Raw genomic sequence first — 19223 nt, forward strand, 5'->3', positions numbered from 1 at the left:
TCACCTTCCCTTGGTAGCCCACACACAGGAATAACAGCACTAGGGATCTGTGCTTTCCCAGAGATGTCATATCTCATGGTGCTCGTCCTCGGCAGAGCCTGTTTCCGAAAAGACATACGACTGGCTATTCCTCCTACGAGGAAGGAGACAGCCCTGAAAGCTGTTGCTGGTCTTCACCTTCCCGTGGTAGCCCACACACAGGAACAACAGCACTAGGGATAAGTGCTTTCCCAGAGATGTCATATCTCATGGTGCTCGTTCACGACAGAGCCTGTTTCCGAAAAGACATACGACTGGCTCCTTCTCCCACAAGGAATGTGCCAGCCCTGAAAGCTGTTGCTGGTCCTGACCTTCCCATAGTAGCCCATATACAGGAACAACAGTACTGGGGATCTGTGCTTTCCCACAAATGTCATTTGTCATGGTGCTCGGTCTCGGCAGAGCCTGTTTCCGAAAAGGCAAACGTCTGGCTATTCCTCCTACGAGGAAGGAGACAGCCCTGAAAGCTGTTGCTGGTCTTCACCTTCCCGTGGTAGCCCACACACAGGAACAACAGCACTAGGGATAAGTGCTTTCCCAGAGATGTCATATCTCATGGTGCTCGTTCACGACAGAGCCTGTTTCCGAAAAGACATACGACTGGCTCCTTCTCCCACAAGGAATGTGCCAGCCCTGAAAGCTGTTGCTGGTCCTGACCTTCCCATAGTAGCCCATACACAGGAACAACAGTACTGGGGATCTGTGCTTTCCCACAAATGTCATGTGTCATGGTGCTCGGTCTCGGCAGAGCCTGTTTCCGAAAAGGCAAACGTCTGGCTATTCCTCCTACGAGGAAGGAGACAGCCCTGTAAGCTGTTGCTGGTGTTTACCTTCCCTTGGTGACCTACTCACAGGCACAACAGCACTGGGGATCTGTGCTTTCCCAGAGATGTCATATCTCATGGTGCTCGTTCTCGGCAGAGCCTGTTTCCGAAAAGGCAAACGTCTGGCTATTCCTCCTACGAGGAAGGAGACAGCCCTGAAAGCTGTTGCTGGTCTTCACCTTCCCGTGGTAGCCCACACACAGGAACAACAGCACTAGGGATAAGTGCTTTCCCAGAGATGTCATATCTCATGGTGCTCGTTCTCGGCAGAGCCTGTTTCCGAAAAGGCAAACGTCTGGCTATTCCTCCTACGAGGAAGGAGACAGCCCTGAAAGGTGTTGCTGGTCTTCACCTTCCCGTGGTAGCCCACACACAGGAACAACAGCACTAGGGATAAGTGCTTTCCCAGAGATGTCATATCTCATGGTGCTCGTCCTCGGCAGAGCCTGTTTCCGAAAAGGCAAACGTCTGGCTATTCATCCTACGAGGAAGGAGACAGCCCTGAAAGCTGTTGCTGGTCTTCACCTTCCCGTGGTAGCCCACACACAGGAACAACAGCACTAGGGATAAGTGCTTACCCAGAGATGTCATATCTCATGGTGCTCGTTCACGACAGAGCCTGATTCCGAAAAGGCAAACGACTGGCTCCAACTCCCACAAAGAATGTGCCAGCCCTGAAAGCTGTTGCTGGTCTTCACCTTCCCTTGGCATCCTACTAACAGGAATAACAGCACTAGGGATCTGTGCTTTCCCAGAGATGTCATATCTCATGGTGCTCGTCCTCGGCAGAGCCTGTTTCCGAAAAGGCAAACGTCTGGCTATTCCTCCTACGAGGAAGGACACAGCCCTGAAAGCTGTTGCTGGTCTTCACCTTCCCGTGGTAGCCCACACACAGGAACAACAGCACTAGGGATAAGTGCTTTCCCAGAGATGTCATATCTCATGGTGCTCGTTCTCGGCAGAGCCTGTTTCCGAAAAGACATACGACCGGCTCCTTCTCCCACAAGGAATGTGCCAGCCCTGAAAGCGGTTGCTGGTCTTCACCTTCCCTTGGTAGCCCACACACAGGAATAACAGCACTAGGGATCTGTGCTTTCCCAGAGATGTCATATCTCATGGTGCTCGTCCTCGGCAGAGCCTGTTTCCGAAAAGGCAAACGTCTGGCTATTCCTCCTACGAGGAAGGAGACAGCCCTGAAAGCTGTTGCTGGTCTTCACCTTCCCGTGGTAGCCCACACACAGGAACAACAGCACTAGGGATAAGTGCTTTCCCAGAGATGTCATATCTCATGGTGCTCGTTCACGACAGAGCCTGTTTCCGAAAAGACATACGACTGGCTCCTTCTCCCACAAGGAATGTGCCAGCCCTGAAAGCTGTTGCTGGTCTTCACCTTCCCGTGGTAGCCCACACACAGGAACAACAGCACTAGGGATAAGTGCTTTCCCAGAGATGTCATATCTCATGGTGCTCGTTCTCGGCAGAGCCTGTTTCCGAAAAGACATACGACCGGCTCCTTCTCCCACAAGGAATGTGCCAGCCCTGAAAGCGGTTGCTGGTCTTCACCTTCCCTTGGTAGCCCACACACAGGAATAACAGCACTAGGGATCTGTGCTTTCCCAGAGATGTCATATCTCATGGTGCTCGTCCTCGGCAGAGCCTGTTTCCGAAAAGGCAAACGTCTGGCTATTCCTCCTACGAGGAAGGAGACAGCCCTGAAAGCTGTTGCTGGTCTTCACCTTCCCGTGGTAGCCCACACACAGGAACAACAGCACTAGGGATAAGTGCTTTCCCAGAGATGTCATATCTCATGGTGCTCGTTCACGACAGAGCCTGTTTCCGAAAAGACATACGACTGGCTCCTTCTCCCACAAGGAATGTGCCAGCCCTGAAAGCGGTTGCTGGTCTTCACCTTCCCGTGGTAGCCCACACACAGGAATAACAGCACTAGGGATCTGTGCTTTCCCAGAGATGTCATATCTCATGGTGCTCGTCCTCGGCAGAGCCTGTTTCCGAAAAGGCAAACGTCTGGCTATTCCTGCTACGAGGAATGTGCAAGCCCTGAAAGCTGTTGCTGGTCTTCACCTTCCCGTGGTAGCCCACACACAGGAACAACAGCACTAGGGATAAGTGCTTTCCCAGAGATGTCATATGTCATGGTGCTCGTTCTCGGCAGAGCCTGTTTCCGAAAAGACATACGACCGGCTCCTTCTCCCACAAGGAATGTGCCAGCCCTGAAAGCGGTTGCTGGTCTTCACCTTCCCTTGGTAGCCCACACACAGGAATAACAGCACTAGGGATCTGTGCTTTCCCAGAGATGTCATATCTCATGGTGCTCGTCCTCGGCAGAGCCTGTTTCCGAAAAGGCAAACGTCTGGCTATTCCTCCTACGAGGAAGGAGACAGCCCTGAAAGCTGTTGCTGGTCTTCACCTTCCCGTGGTAGCCCACACACAGGAACAACAGCACTAGGGATAAGTGCTTTCCCAGAGATGTCATATCTCATGGTGCTCGTTCACGACAGAGCCTGTTTCCGAAAAGACATACGACTGGCTCCTTCTCCCACAAGGAATGTGCCAGCCCTGAAAGCTGTTGCTGGTCCTGACCTTCCCATAGTAGCCCATACACAGGAACAACAGTACTGGGGATCTGTGCTTTCCCACAAATGTCATGTGTCATGGTGCTCGGTCTCGGCAGAGCCTGTTTCCGAAAAGGCAAACGTCTGGCTATTCCTCCTACGAGGAAGGAGACAGCCCTGTAAGCTGTTGCTGGTGTTTACCTTCCCTTGGTGACCTACTCACAGGCACAACAGCACTGGGGATCTGTGCTTTCCCAGAGATGTCATATCTCATGGTGCTCGTTCTCGGCAGAGCCTGTTTCCGAAAAGACATACGACCGGCTCCTTCTCCCACAAGGAATGTGCCAGCCCTGAAAGCGGTTGCTGGTCTTCACCTTCCCTTGGTAGCCCACACACAGGAATAACAGCACTAGGGATAAGTGCTTTCCCAGAGATGTCATATCTCATGGTGCTCGTCCTCGGCAGAGCCTGTTTCCGAAAAGACATACGACTGGCTATTCCTCCTACGAGGAAGGAGACAGCCCTGAAAGCTGTTGCTGGTCTTCACCTTCCCGTGGTAGCCCACACACAGGAACAACAGCACTAGGGATAAGTGCTTTCCCAGAGATGTCATATCTCATGGTGCTCGTTCACGACAGAGCCTGTTTCCGAAAAGACATACGACTGGCTCCTTCTCCCACAAGGAATGTGCCAGCCCTGAAAGCTGTTGCTGGTCCTGACCTTCCCATAGTAGCCCATACACAGGAACAACAGTACTGGGGATCTGTGCTTTCCCACAAATGTCATGTGTCATGGTGCTCGGTCTCGGCAGAGCCTGTTTCCGAAAAGGCAAACGTCTGGCTATTCCTCCTACGAGGAAGGAGACAGCCCTGTAAGCTGTTGCTGGTGTTTACCTTCCCTTGGTGACCTACTCACAGGCACAACAACACTGGGGATCTGTGCTTTCCCAGAGATGTCATATCTCATGGTGCTCGTCCTCGGCAGAGCCTGTTTCTGAAAAGGCAAACGACTGGCTCCTTCTCCCACAAGGAATGTGCCAGCCCTGAAAGCTGTTGCTGGTGTTTACCTTCCCTTGGTAGCCCACACACAGGAATAACAGCACTAGGGATAAGTGCTTTCCCAGAGATGTCATATCTCATGGTGCTCGTCCTCGGCAGAGCCTGTTTCCGAAAAGGCAAACGTCTGGCTATTCCTCCTACGAGGAAGGAGACAGCCCTAAAAGCTGTTGCTGGTCTTCACCTTCCCGTGGTAGCCCACACACAGGAACAACAGCACTAGGGATAAGTGCTTTCCCAGAGATGTCATATCTCATGGTGCTTGTTCTCGGCAGAGCCTGTTTCCGAAAAAGCAAACGTCTGGCTATTCCTTTTAGGAGGAATGTGCCAGCCCTGAAAGCTGTTGCTGGTGTTTACCTTCCCGTGGCGACATACTCACAATAGCAACAGCACTAGGGATAAGTGCTTTCCCAGAGATGTCATGTCTCATGGTGCTCGGTCTCGGCAGAGCCTGTTTCCGAAAAGGCAAACGACTGGCTCCTTCTCCCACAAGGAATGTGCCAGCCCTGAAAGCTGTTGCTGGTCTTCACCTTCCCTTGGCATCCTACTCACATGCACAACAGCACTGGGGATCTGTGCTTTCCCAGAGATGTCATATCTCATGGTGCTCGTTCTCGGCAGAGCCTGTTTCCGAAAAGACATACGACCGGCTCCTTCTCCCACAAGGAATGTGCCAGCCCTGAAAGCGGTTGCTGGTCTTCACCTTCCCTTGGTAGCCCACACACAGGAATAACAGCACTAGGGATCTGTGCTTTCCCAGAGATGTCATATCTCATGGTGCTCGTCCTCGGCAGAGCCTGTTTCCGAAAAGGCAAACGTCTGGCTATTCCTCCTACGAGGAAGGAGACAGCCCTGAAAGCTGTTGCTGGTCTTCACCTTCCCGTGGTAGCCCACACACAGGAACAACAGCACTAGGGATAAGTGCTTTCCCAGAGATGTCATATCTCATGGTGCTCGTTCACGACAGAGCCTGTTTCCGAAAAGACATACGACTGGCTCCTTCTCCCACAAGGAATGTGCCAGCCCTGAAAGCTGTTGCTGGTCCTGACCTTCCCATAGTAGCCCATACACAGGAACAACAGTACTGGGGATCTGTGCTTTCCCACAAATGTCATGTGTCATGGTGCTCGGTCTCGGCAGAGCCTGTTTCCGAAAAGGCAAACGTCTGGCTATTCCTCCTACGAGGAAGGAGACAGCCCTGTAAGCTGTTGCTGGTGTTTACCTTCCCTTGGTGACCTACTCACAGGCACAACAGCACTGGGGATCTGTGCTTTCCCAGAGATGTCATATCTCATGGTGCTCGTTCTCGGCAGAGCCTGTTTCCGAAAAGGCAAACGTCTGGCTATTCCTCCTACGAGGAAGGAGACAGCCCTGAAAGCTGTTGCTGGTCTTCACCTTCCCGTGGTAGCCCACACACAGGAACAACAGCACTAGGGATAAGTGCTTACCCAGAGATGTCATATCTCATGGTGCTCGTTCACGACAGAGCCTGATTCCGAAAAGGCAAACGACTGGCTCCAACTCCCACAATGAATGTGCCAGCCCTGAAAGCTGTTGCTGGTCTTCACCTTCCCTTGGCATCCTACTAACAGGAATAACAGCACTAGGGATCTGTGCTTTCCCAGAGATGTCATATCTCATGGTGCTCGTCCTCGGCAGAGCCTGTTTCCGAAAAGGCAAACGTCTGGCTATTCCTCCTACGAGGAAGGAGACAGCCCTGAAAGCTGTTGCTGGTCTTCACCTTCCCGTGGTAGCCCACACACAGGAACAACAGCACTAGGGATAAGTGCTTTCCCAGAGATGTCATATCTCATGGTGCTCGTTCACGACAGAGCCTGTTTCCGAAAAGACATACGACTGGCTCCTTCTCCCACAAGGAATGTGCCAGCCCTGAAAGCTGTTGCTGGTCCTGACCTTCCCATAGTAGCCCATACACAGGAACAACAGTACTGGGGATCTGTGCTTTCCCACAAATGTCATGTGTCATGGTGCTCGGTCTCGGCAGAGCCTGTTTCCGAAAAGGCAAACGTCTGGCTATTCCTCCTACGAGGAAGGAGACAGCCCTGTAAGCTGTTGCTGGTGTTTACCTTCCCTTGGTGACCTACTCACAGGCACAACAGCACTGGGGATCTGTGCTTTCCCAGAGATGTCATATCTCATGGTGCTCGTTCTCGGCAGAGCCTGTTTCCGAAAAGACATACGACCGGCTCCTTCTCCCACAAGGAATGTGCCAGCCCTGAAAGCGGTTGCTGGTCTTCACCTTCCCGTGGTAGCCCACACACAGGAATAACAGCACTAGGGATCTGTGCTTTCCCAGAGATGTCATATCTCATGGTGCTCGTCCTCGGCAGAGCCTGTTTCCGAAAAGACATACGACTGGCTATTCCTCCTACGAGTAAGGAGACAGCCCTGAAAGCTGTTGCTGGTGTTTACCTTCCCTTGGTGACCTACTCACAGGCACAACAGCACTGGGGATCTGTGCTTTCCCAGAGATGTCATATCTCATGGTGCTCGTTCTCGGCAGAGCCTGTTTCCGAAAAGACATACGACCGGCTCCTTCTCCCACAAGGAATGTGCCAGCCCTGAAAGCGGTTGCTGGTCTTCACCTTCCCTTGGTAGCCCACACACAGGAATAACAGCACTAGGGATCTGTGCTTTCCCAGAGATGTCATATCTCATGGTGCTCGTCCTCGGCAGAGCCTGTTTCCGATAAGGCAAACGTCTGGCTATTCCTCCTACGAGGAAGGAGACAGCCCTGAAATCTGTTGCTGGTCTTCACCTTCCCGTGGTAGCCCACACACAGGAACAACAGCACTAGGGATAAGTGCTTTCCCAGAGATGTCATATCTCATGGTGCTCGTTCACGACAGAGCCTGTTTCCGAAAAGACATACGACTGGCTCCTTCTCCCACAAGGAATGTGCCAGCCCTGAAAGCTGTTGCTGGTCCTGACCTTCCCATAGTAGCCCATACACAGGAACAACAGTACTGGGGATCTGTGCTTTCCCACAAATGTCATGTGTCATGGTGCTCGGTCTCGGCAGAGCCTGTTTCCGAAAAGGCAAACGTCTGGCTATTCCTCCTACGAGGAAGGAGACAGCTATGTAAGCTGTTGCTGGTCTTCACCTTCCCTTGGTGACCTACTCACAGGCACAACAGCACTGGGGATCTGTGCTTTCCCAGAGATGTCATATCTCATGGTGCTCGGTCTCGGCAGAGCCTGTTTCCGAAAAGGCAAACGTCTGGCTATTCCTCCTACGAGGAAGGAGACAGCCCTGTAAGCTGTTGCTGGTGTTTACCTTCCCTTGGTGACCTACTCACAGGCACAACAGCACTGGGGATCTGTGCTTTCCCAGAGATGTCATATCTCATGGTGCTCGTTCTCGGCAGAGCCTGTTTCCGAAAAGGCAAACGTCTGGCTATTCCTCCTACGAGGAAGGAGACAGCCCTGAAAGCTGTTGCTGGTCTTCACCTTCCCGTGGTAGCCCACACACAGGAACAACAGCACTAGGGATAAGTGCTTTCCCAGAGATGTCATATCTCATGGTGCTCGTTCACGACAGAGCCTGTTTCCGAAAAGACATACGACTGGCTCCTTCTCCCACAAGGAATGTGCCAGCCCTGAAAGCTGTTGCTGGTCCTGACCTTCCCATAGTAGCCCATACACAGGAACAACAGTACTGGGGATCTGTGCTTTCCCACAAATGTCATGTGTCATGGTGCTCGGTCTCGGCAGAGCCTGTTTCCGAAAAGGCAAACGTCTGGCTATTCCTCCTACGAGGAAGGAGACAGCCCTGAAAGCTGTTGCTGGTCTTCACCTTCCCTTGGTGACCTACTGACAGGCACAACAGCACTGGGGATCTGTGCTTTCCCAGAGATGTCATATCTCATGGTGCTCGTCCTCGGCAGAGCCTGTTTCCGAAAAGGCAAACGTCTGGCTATTCCTGCTACGAGGAAGGAGACAGCCCTGAAAGCTGTTGCTGGTCTTCACCTTCCCGTGGTAGCCCACACACAGGAACAACAGCACTAGGGATAAGTGCTTTCCCAGAGATGTCATATCTCATGGTGCTCGTCCTCGGCAGAGCCTGTTTCCGAAAAGGCAAACGTCTGGCTATTCCTGCTACGAGGAATGTGCAAGCCCTGAAAGCTGTTGCTGGTCTTCACCTTCCCGTGGTAGCCCACACACAGGAACAACAGCACTAGGGATAAGTGCTTTCCCAGAGATGTCATATCTCATGGTGCTCGTTCTCGGCAGAGCCTGTTTCCGAAAAGACATACGACCGGCTCCTTCTCCCACAAGGAATGTGCCAGCCCTGAAAGCGGTTGCTGGTCTTCACCTTCCCTTGGTAGCCACACACAGGAATAACAGCACTAGGGATCTGTGCTTTCCCAGAGATGTCATATCTCATGGTGCTCGTCCTCGGCAGAGCCTGTTTCCGAAAAGGCAAACGTCTGGCTATTCCTCCTACGAGGAAGGAGACAGCCCTGAAAGCTGTTGCTGGTCTTCACCTTCCCGTGGTAGCCCACACACAGGAACAACAGCACTAGGGATAAGTGCTTTCCCAGAGATGTCATATCTCATGGTGCTCGTTCACGACAGAGCCTGTTTCCGAAAAGACATACGACTGGCTCCTTCTCCCACAAGGAATGTGCCAGCCCTGAAAGCTGTTGCTGGTCCTGACCTTCCCATAGTAGCCCATACACAGGAACAACAGTACTGGGGATCTGTGCTTTCCCACAAATGTCATGTGTCATGGTGCTCGGTCTCGGCAGAGCCTGTTTCCGAAAAGGCAAACGTCTGGCTATTCCTCCTACGAGGAAGGAGACAGCCCTGAAAGCTGTTGCTGGTCTTCACCTTCCCTTGGTGACCTACTGACAGGCACAACAGCACTGGGGATCTGTGCTTTCCCAGAGATGTCATATCTCATGGTGCTCGTCCTCGGCAGAGCCTGTTTCCGAAAAGGCAAACGTCTGGCTATTCCTGCTACGAGGAAGGAGACAGCCCTGAAAGCTGTTGCTGGTCTTCACCTTCCCGTGGTAGCCCACACACAGGAACAACAGCACTAGGGATAAGTGCTTTCCCAGAGATGTCATATCTCATGGTGCTCGTTCTCGGCAGAGCCTGTTTCCGAAAAGACATACGACCGGCTCCTTCTCCCACAAGGAATGTGCCAGCCCTGAAAGCGGTTGCTGGTCTTCACCTTCCCTTGGTAGCCACACACAGGAATAACAGCACTAGGGATCTGTGCTTTCCCAGAGATGTCATATCTCATGGTGCTCGTCCTCGGCAGAGCCTGTTTCCGAAAAGGCAAACGTCTGGCTATTCCTCCTACGAGGAAGGAGACAGCCCTGAAAGCTGTTGCTGGTCTTCACCTTCCCGTGGTAGCCCACACACAGGAACAACAGCACTAGGGATAAGTGCTTTCCCAGAGATGTCATATCTCATGGTGCTCGTTCTCGGCAGAGCCTGTTTCCGAAAAGACATACGACCGGCTCCTTCTCCCACAAGGAATGTGCCAGCCCTGAAAGCGGTTGCTGGTCTTCACCTTCCCTTGGTAGCCACACACAGGAATAACAGCACTAGGGATCTGTGCTTTCCCAGAGATGTCATATCTCATGGTGCTCGTCCTCGGCAGAGCCTGTTTCCGAAAAGGCAAACGTCTGGCTATTCCTCCTACGAGGAAGGAGACAGCCCTGAAAGCTGTTGCTGGTCTTCACCTTCCCGTGGTAGCCCACACACAGGAACAACAGCACTAGGGATAAGTGCTTTCCCAGAGATGTCATATCTCATGGTGCTCGTTCACGACAGAGCCTGTTTCCGAAAAGACATACGACTGGCTCCTTCTCCCACAAGGAATGTGCCAGCCCTGAAAGCTGTTGCTGGTCCTGACCTTCCCATAGTAGCCCATACACAGGAACAACAGTACTGGGGATCTGTGCTTTCCCACAAATGTCATGTGTCATGGTGCTCGGTCTCGGCAGAGCCTGTTTCCGAAAAGGCAAACGTCTGGCTATTCCTCCTACGAGGAAGGAGACAGCCCTGTAAGCTGTTGCTGGTGTTTACCTTCCCTTGGTGACCTACTCACAGGCACAACAGCACTGGGGATCTGTGCTTTCCCAGAGATGTCATATCTCATGGTGCTCGTTCTCGGCAGAGCCTGTTTCCGAAAAGGCAAACGTCTGGCTATTCCTCCTACGAGGAAGGAGACAGCCCTGAAAGCTGTTGCTGGTCTTCACCTTCCCGTGGTAGCCCACACACAGGAACAACAGCACTAGGGATAAGTGCTTTCCCAGAGATGTCATATCTCATGGTGCTCGTTCACGACAGAGCCTGTTTCCGAAAAGACATACGACTGGCTCCTTCTCCCACAAGGAATGTGCCAGCCCTGAAAGCTGTTGCTGGTCCTGACCTTCCCATAGTAGCCCATACACAGGAACAACAGTACTGGGGATCTGTGCTTTCCCAGAGATGTCATATCTCATGGTGCTCGTCCTCGGCAGAGCCTGTTTCCGAAAAGGCAAACGTCTGGCTATTCCTGCTACGAGGAAGGAGACAGCCCTGAAAGCTGTTGCTGGTCTTCACCTTCCCGTGGTAGCCCACACACAGGAACAACAGCACTAGGGATAAGTGCTTTCCCAGAGATGTCATATCTCATGGTGCTCGTTCTCGGCAGAGCCTGTTTCCGAAAAGACATACGACCGGCTCCTTCTCCCACAAGGAATGTGCCAGCCCTGAAAGCGGTTGCTGGTCTTCACCTTCCCTTGGTAGCCACACACAGGAATAACAGCACTAGGGATCTGTGCTTTCCCAGAGATGTCATATCTCATGGTGCTCGTCCTCGGCAGAGCCTGTTTCCGAAAAGGCAAACGTCTGGCTATTCCTCCTACGAGGAAGGAGACAGCCCTGAAAGCTGTTGCTGGTCTTCACCTTCCCGTGGTAGCCCACACACAGGAACAACAGCACTAGGGATAAGTGCTTTCCCAGAGATGTCATATCTCATGGTGCTCGTTCACGACAGAGCCTGTTTCCGAAAAGACATACGACTGGCTCCTTCTCCCACAAGGAATGTGCCAGCCCTGAAAGCTGTTGCTGGTCCTGACCTTCCCATAGTAGCCCATACACAGGAACAACAGTACTGGGGATCTGTGCTTTCCCACAAATGTCATGTGTCATGGTGCTCGGTCTCGGCAGAGCCTGTTTCCGAAAAGGCAAACGTCTGGCTATTCCTCCTACGAGGAAGGAGACAGCCCTGTAAGCTGTTGCTGGTGTTTACCTTCCCTTGGTGACCTACTCACAGGCACAACAGCACTGGGGATCTGTGCTTTCCCAGAGATGTCATATCTCATGGTGCTCGTTCTCGGCAGAGCCTGTTTCCGAAAAGGCAAACGTCTGGCTATTCCTCCTACGAGGAAGGAGACAGCCCTGAAAGCTGTTGCTGGTCTTCACCTTCCCGTGGTAGCCCACACACAGGAACAACAGCACTAGGGATAAGTGCTTTCCCAGAGATGTCATATCTCATGGTGCTCGTTCACGACAGAGCCTGTTTCCGAAAAGACATACGACTGGCTCCTTCTCCCACAAGGAATGTGCCAGCCCTGAAAGCTGTTGCTGGTCCTGACCTTCCCATAGTAGCCCATACACAGGAACAACAGTACTGGGGATCTGTGCTTTCCCACAAATGTCATGTGTCATGGTGCTCGGTCTCGGCAGAGCCTGTTTCCGAAAAGGCAAACGTCTGGCTATTCCTCCTACGAGGAAGGAGACAGCCCTGTAAGCTGTTGCTGGTGTTTACCTTCCCTTGGTGACCTACTCACAGGCACAACAACACTGGGGATCTGTGCTTTCCCAGAGATGTCATATCTCATGGTGCTCGTCCTCGGCAGAGCCTGTTTCTGAAAAGGCAAACGACTGGCTCCTTCTCCCACAAGGAATGTGCCAGCCCTGAAAGCTGTTGCTGGTGTTTACCTTCCCTTGGTAGCCCACACACAGGAATAACAGCACTAGGGATCTGTGCTTTCCCAGAGATGTCATATCTCATGGTGCTCGTCCTCGGCAGAGCCTGTTTCCGAAAAGGCAAACGTCTGGCTATTCCTCCTACGAGGAAGGAGACAGCCCTAAAAGCTGTTGCTGGTCTTCACCTTCCCGTGGTAGCCCACACACAGGAACAACAGCACTAGGGATAAGTGCTTTCCCAGAGATGTCATATCTCATGGTGCTTGTTCTCGGCAGAGCCTGTTTCCGAAAAAGCAAACGTCTGGCTATTCCTTTTAGGAGGAATGTGCCAGCCCTGAAAGCTGTTGCTGGTGTTTACCTTCCCGTGGCGACATACTCACAATAGCAACAGCACTAGGGATAAGTGCTTTCCCAGAGATGTCATGTCTCATGGTGCTCGGTCTCGGCAGAGCCTGTTTCCGAAAAGGCAAACGACTGGCTCCTTCTCCCACAAGGAATGTGCCAGCCCTGAAAGCTGTTGCTGGTCTTCACCTTCCCTTGGCATCCTACTCACATGCACAACAGCACTGGGGATCTGTGCTTTCCCAGAGATGTCATATCTCATGGTGCTCGTTCTCGGCAGAGCCTGTTTCCGAAAAGACATACGACCGGCTCCTTCTCCCACAAGGAATGTGCCAGCCCTGAAAGCGGTTGCTGGTCTTCACCTTCCCTTGGTAGCCCACACACAGGAATAACAGCACTAGGGATCTGTGCTTTCCCAGAGATGTCATATCTCATGGTGCTCGTCCTCGGCAGAGCCTGTTTCCGAAAAGGCAAACGTCTGGCTATTCCTCCTACGAGGAAGGAGACAGCCCTGAAAGCTGTTGCTGGTCTTCACCTTCCCGTGGTAGCCCACACACAGGAACAACAGCACTAGGGATAAGTGCTTTCCCAGAGATGTCATATCTCATGGTGCTCGTTCACGACAGAGCCTGTTTCCGAAAAGACATACGACTGGCTCCTTCTCCCACAAGGAATGTGCCAGCCCTGAAAGCTGTTGCTGGTCCTGACCTTCCCATAGTAGCCCATACACAGGAACAACAGTACTGGGGATCTGTGCTTTCCCACAAATGTCATGTGTCATGGTGCTCGGTCTCGGCAGAGCCTGTTTCCGAAAAGGCAAACGTCTGGCTATTCCTCCTACGAGGAAGGAGACAGCCCTGTAAGCTGTTGCTGGTGTTTACCTTCCCTTGGTGACCTACTCACAGGCACAACAGCACTGGGGATCTGTGCTTTCCCAGAGATGTCATATCTCATGGTGCTCGTTCTCGGCAGAGCCTGTTTCCGAAAAGGCAAACGTCTGGCTATTCCTCCTACGAGGAAGGAGACAGCCCTGAAAGCTGTTGCTGGTCTTCACCTTCCCGTGGTAGCCCACACACAGGAACAACAGCACTAGGGATAAGTGCTTACCCAGAGATGTCATATCTCATGGTGCTCGTTCACGACAGAGCCTGATTCCGAAAAGGCAAACGACTGGCTCCAACTCCCACAATGAATGTGCCAGCCCTGAAAGCTGTTGCTGGTCTTCACCTTCCCTTGGCATCCTACTAACAGGAATAACAGCACTAGGGATCTGTGCTTTCCCAGAGATGTCATATCTCATGGTGCTCGTCCTCGGCAGAGCCTGTTTCCGAAAAGGCAAACGTCTGGCTATTCCTCCTACGAGGAAGGAGACAGCCCTGAAAGCTGTTGCTGGTCTTCACCTTCCCGTGGTAGCCCACACACAGGAACAACAGCACTAGGGATAAGTGCTTTCCCAGAGATGTCATATCTCATGGTGCTCGTTCACGACAGAGCCTGTTTCCGAAAAGACATACGACTGGCTCCTTCTCCCACAAGGAATGTGCCAGCCCTGAAAGCTGTTGCTGGTCCTGACCTTCCCATAGTAGCCCATACACAGGAACAACAGTACTGGGGATCTGTGCTTTCCCACAAATGTCATGTGTCATGGTGCTCGGTCTCGGCAGAGCCTGTTTCCGAAAAGGCAAACGTCTGGCTATTCCTCCTACGAGGAAGGAGACAGCCCTGTAAGCTGTTGCTGGTGTTTACCTTCCCTTGGTGACCTACTCACAGGCACAACAGCACTGGGGATCTGTGCTTTCCCAGAGATGTCATATCTCATGGTGCTCGTTCTCGGCAGAGCCTGTTTCCGAAAAGACATACGACCGGCTCCTTCTCCCACAAGGAATGTGCCAGCCCTGAAAGCGGTTGCTGGTCTTCACCTTCCCGTGGTAGCCCACACACAGGAATAACAGCACTAGGGATCTGTGCTTTCCCAGAGATGTCATATCTCATGGTGCTCGTCCTCGGCAGAGCCTGTTTCCGAAAAGACATACGACTGGCTATTCCTCCTACGAGTAAGGAGACAGCCCTGAAAGCTGTTGCTGGTGTTTACCTTCCCTTGGTGACCTACTCACAGGCACAACAGCACTGGGGATCTGTGCTTTCCCAGAGATGTCATATCTCATGGTGCTCGTTCTCGGCAGAGCCTGTTTCCGAAAAGACATACGACCGGCTCCTTCTCCCACAAGGAATGTGCCAGCCCTGAAAGCGGTTGCTGGTCTTCACCTTCCCTTGGTAGCCCACACACAGGAATAACAGCACTAGGGATCTGTGCTTTCCCAGAGATGTCATATCTCATGGTGCTCGTCCTCGGCAGAGCCTGTTTCCGATAAGGCAAACGTCTGGCTATTCCTCCTACGAGGAAGGAGACAGCCCTGAAATCTGTTGCTGGTCTTCACCTTCCCGTGGTAGCCCACACACAGGAACAACAGCACTAGGGATAAGTGCTTTCCCAGAGATGTCATATCTCATGGTGCTCGTTCACGACAGAGCCTGTTTCCGAAAAGACATACGACTGGCTCCTTCTCCCACAAGGAATGTGCCAGCCCTGAAAGCTGTTGCTGGTCCTGACCTTCCCATAGTAGCCCATACACAGGAACAACAGTACTGGGGATCTGTGCTTTCCCACAAATGTCATGTGTCATGGTGCTCGGTCTCGGCAGAGCCTGTTTCCGAAAAGGCAAACGTCTGGCTATTCCTCCTACGAGGAAGGAGACAGCCCTGTAAGCTGTTGCTGGTCTTCACCTTCCCTTGGTGACCTACTCACAGGCACAACAGCACTGGGGATCTGTGCTTTCCCAGAGATGTCATATCTCATGGTGCTCGGTCTCGGCAGAGCCTGTTTCCGAAAAGGCAAACGTCTGGCTATTCCTCCTACGAGGAAGGAGACAGCCCTGTAAGCTGTTGCTGGTGTTTACCTTCCCTTGGTGACCTACTCACAGGCACAACAGCACTGGGGATCTGTGCTTTCCCAGAGATGTCATATCTCATGGTGCTCGTTCTCGGCAGAGCCTGTTTCCGAAAAGGCAAACGTCTGGCTATTCCTCCTACGAGGAAGGAGACAGCCCTGAAAGCTGTTGCTGGTCTTCACCTTCCCGTGGTAGCCCACACACAGGAACAACAGCACTAGGGATAAGTGCTTTCCCAGAGATGTCATATCTCATGGTGCTCGTTCACGACAGAGCCTGTTTCCGAAAAGACATACGACTGGCTCCTTCTCCCACAAGGAATGTGCCAGCCCTGAAAGCTGTTGCTGGTCCTGACCTTCCCATAGTAGCCCATACACAGGAACAACAGTACTGGGGATCTGTGCTTTCCCACAAATGTCATGTGTCATGGTGCTCGGTCTCGGCAGAGCCTGTTTCCGAAAAGGCAAACGTCTGGCTATTCCTCCTACGAGGAAGGAGACAGCCCTGAAAGCTGTTGCTGGTCTTCACCTTCCCTTGGTGACCTACTGACAGGCACAACAGCACTGGGGATCTGTGCTTTCCCAGAGATGTCATATCTCATGGTGCTCGTCCTCGGCAGAGCCTGTTTCCGAAAAGGCAAACGTCTGGCTATTCCTGCTACGAGGAAGGAGACAGCCCTGAAAGCTGTTGCTGGTCTTCACCTTCCCGTGGTAGCCCACACACAGGAACAACAGCACTAGGGATAAGTGCTTTCCCAGAGATGTCATATCTCATGGTGCTCGTCCTCGGCAGAGCCTGTTTCCGAAAAGGCAAACGTCTGGCTATTCCTGCTACGAGGAATGTGCAAGCCCTGAAAGCTGTTGCTGGTCTTCACCTTCCCGTGGTAGCCCACACACAGGAACAACAGCACTAGGGATAAGTGCTTTCCCAGAGATGTCATATCTCATGGTGCTCGTTCTCGGCAGAGCCTGTTTCCGAAAAGACATACGACCGGCTCCTTCTCCCACAAGGAATGTGCCAGCCCTGAAAGCGGTTGCTGGTCTTCACCTTCCCTTGGTAGCCACACACAGGAATAACAGCACTAGGGATCTGTGCTTTCCCAGAGATGTCATATCTCATGGTGCTCGTCCTCGGCAGAGCCTGTTTCCGAAAAGGCAAACGTCTGGCTATTCCTCCTACGAGGAAGGAGACAGCCCTGAAAGCTGTTGCTGGTCTTCACCTTCCCGTGGTAGCCCACACACAGGAACAACAGCACTAGGGATAAGTGCTTTCCCAGAGATGTCATATCTCATGGTGCTCGTTCACGACAGAGCCTGTTTCCGAAAAGACATACGACTGGCTCCTTCTCCCACAAGGAATGTGCCAGCCCTGAAAGCTGTTGCTGGTCCTGACCTTCCCATAGTAGCCCATACACAGGAACAACAGTACTGGGGATCTGTGCTTTCCCACAAATGTCATGTGTCATGGTGCTCGGTCTCGGCAGAGCCTGTTTCCGAAAAGGCAAACGTCTGGCTATTCCTCCTACGAGGAAGGAGACAGCCCTGAAAGCTGTTGCTGGTCTTCACCTTCCCTTGGTGACCTACTGACAGGCACAACAGCACTGGGGATCTGTGCTTTCCCAGAGATGTCATATCTCATGGTGCTCGTCCTCGGCAGAGCCTGTTTCCGAAAAGGCAAACGTCTGGCTATTCCTGCTACGAGGAAGGAGACAGCCCTGAAAGCTGTTGCTGGTCTTCACCTTCCCGTGGTAGCCCACACACAGGAACAACAGCACTAGGGATAAGTGCTTTCCCAGAGATGTCATATCTCATGGTGCTCGTCCTCGGCAGAGCCTGTTTCCGAAAAGGCAAACGTCTGGCTATTCCTGCTACGAGGAATGTGCAAGCCCTGAAAGCTGTTGCTGGTCTTCACCTTCCCGTGGTAGCCCACACACAGGAACAACAGCACTAGGGATAAGTGCTTTCCCAGAGATGTCATATCTCATGGTGCTCGTTCTCGGCAGAGCCTGTTTCCGAAAAGACATACGACCGGCTCCTTCTCCCACAAGGAATGTGCCAGCCCTGAAAGCGGTTGCTGGTCTTCACCTTCCCTTGGTAGCCACACACAGGAATAACAGCACTAGGGATCTGTGCTTTCCCAGAGATGTCATATCTCATGGTGCTCGTCCTCGGCAGAGCCTGTTTCCGAAAAGGCAAACGTCTGGCTATTCCTCCTACGAGGAAGGAGACAGCCCTGAAAGCTGTTGCTGGTCTTCACCTTCCCGTGGTAGCCCACACACAGGAACAACAGCACTAGGGATAAGTGCTTTCCCAGAGATGTCATATCTCATGGTGCTCGTTCACGACAGAGCCTGTTTCCGAAAAGACATACGACTGGCTCCTTCTCCCACAAGGAATGTGCCAGCCCTGAAAGCTGTTGCTGGTCCTGACCTTCCCATAGTAGCCCATACACAGGAACAACAGTACTGGGGATCTGTGCTTTCCCACAAATGTCATGTGTCATGGTGCTCGGTCTCGGCAGAGCCTGTTTCCGAAAAGGCAAACGTCTGGCTATTCCTCCTACGAGGAAGGAGACAGCCCTGTAAGCTGTTGCTGGTGTTTACCTTCCCTTGGTGACCTACTCACAGGCACAACAGCACTGGGGATCTGTGCTTTCCCAGAGATGTCATATCTCATGGTGCTCGTTCTCGGCAGAGCCTGTTTCCGAAAAGGCAAACGTCTGGCTATTCCTCCTACGAGGAAGGAGACAGCCCTGAAAGCTGTTGCTGGTCTTCACCTTCCCGTGGTAGCCCACACACAGGAACAACAGCACTAGGGATAAGTGCTTTCCCAGAGATGTCATATCTCATGGTGCTCGTTCACGACAGAGCCTGTTTCCGAAAAGACATACGACTGGCTCCTTCTCCCACAAGGAATGTGCCAGCCCTGAAAGCTGTTGCTGGTCCTGACCTTCCCATAGTAGCCCATACACAGGAACAACAGTACTGGGGATCTGTGCTTTCCCACAAATGTCATGTGTCATGGTGCTCGGTCTCGGCAGAGCCTGTTTCCGAAAAGGCAAACGTCTGGCTATTCCTCCTACGAGGAAGGAGACAGCCCTGTAAGCTGTTGCTGGTGTTTACCTTCCCTTGGTGACCTACTCACAGGCACAACAGCACTGGGGATCTGTGCTTTCCCAGAGATGTCATATCTCATGGTGCTCGTCCTCGGCAGAGCCTGTTTCCGAAAAGGCAAACGTCTGGCTATTCCTGCTACGAGGAAGGAGACAGCCATGAAAGCTGTTGCTGGTCTTCACCTTCCCGTGGTAGCGCACACACAGGAACAACAGCACTAGGGATAAGTGCTTTCCCAGAGATGTCATATCTCATGGTGCTCGTTCTCGGCAGACCCTGTTTCCGAAAAGGCAAACGTCTGGCTATTCATCCTACGAGGAAGGAGACAGCCCTGAAAGCTGTTGCTGGTCTTCACCTTCCCGTGGTAGCCCACACAC

Source organism: Buteo buteo, chromosome 18 (assembly GCF_964188355.1).
Source record: "Buteo buteo chromosome 18, bButBut1.hap1.1, whole genome shotgun sequence".
Classification (NCBI taxonomy): domain Eukaryota; kingdom Metazoa; phylum Chordata; class Aves; order Accipitriformes; family Accipitridae; genus Buteo; species Buteo buteo.